This window comes from Galeopterus variegatus, unplaced genomic scaffold (assembly GCF_000696425.1).
Source record: "Galeopterus variegatus unplaced genomic scaffold, G_variegatus-3.0.2 Scaffold6855, whole genome shotgun sequence".
Lineage (NCBI taxonomy): Eukaryota > Metazoa > Chordata > Mammalia > Dermoptera > Cynocephalidae > Galeopterus > Galeopterus variegatus.
In genome coordinates, this window is record NW_007732966.1 from 44,181 (window position 1) to 45,229 (window position 1,049).

Consider the following 1,049-nt stretch of genomic DNA (forward strand, 5'->3'; position numbering starts at 1 on the left):
TGTAGAAGAGTTCTGCTTTCTCTGCATCCTTGTCAGCATTTGTTATTTTCTGTCTTTTTGATTACAGCCAGTCTAACTGGGTGAGACATATGTCAATGTGGTTTTAATTTGCATTTCCCTGATGATTAGTGAGGTTGAGTATTTTTTTTAAGTGCCTGTTGGCCATTTGTATGTCTTCCTTCAAAAAATGTCTGTTCAGCTCTTTTGCCCATTTTTTAATTAGCTAATTTGTTTTTTACTGTGTAGTTGTTTGAGTTCTTTGTATATTCTGGATATTAATCCCTTTCAGATATATGGTCTGCAAATATTTTCTCTCACCTGTAGGTTGTATTTTCACTTTGTAGACCATTTCCTTTGCTGTGCAGAAGATTTTTAGTTTTGATATAATCCCATTTTTTTTTTCATTTGTCGCTTGTGCTTTTGGGGTCTTATTCATAAAGTCTTTGCCCAGGCCTATTTCCTGAAGTGTTTCCCCTATGTTTTCCTTTAATAGTTTTATAGTTTCAGGTGTTCTGCTCAGGTTTTTAGTCCACTTTGAATTGATTTTGGTGTATGGAAAGAGGTACAGATCTAGTTTCATTCCTTTGCATATGGATGTCCCGTTTTCCTAGCACCATTTATTGAAGAGACAGTCTTTTCCCCAATGTATTTTCTTGTTGTCTTTGTTAAAGATTAGTTGGCTGTAAGTATGTGGGTTGATTTCTGGGTTCCCTATTCTGTTCCATTGCTCAGATGGTCTATTTTTATGCCAGTACCATGCTATTTGGTTACTATAGCTTTATAATACAATTTGAAGTTAGGTAGTGTCATGCCTCTTGCTTTATATTATTTGCTCAGGAATGCATTGGCTATTGGGGTTTTTTGTTGTTCCGCATGAATGTTAGGATTGTTTTTTCTATTTCTGTTAAGAATGTTTTTGGTATTTTGATGTGGATTGATTGAATTTGTAGGTCACTTTGGGTAGTATGGACATTTTCACAATGTTGATTTTCCAATCCAAGAGAATGGAATGTTTTCCCACCTTTTAGATCTTCTTTCATTTTTTTTTT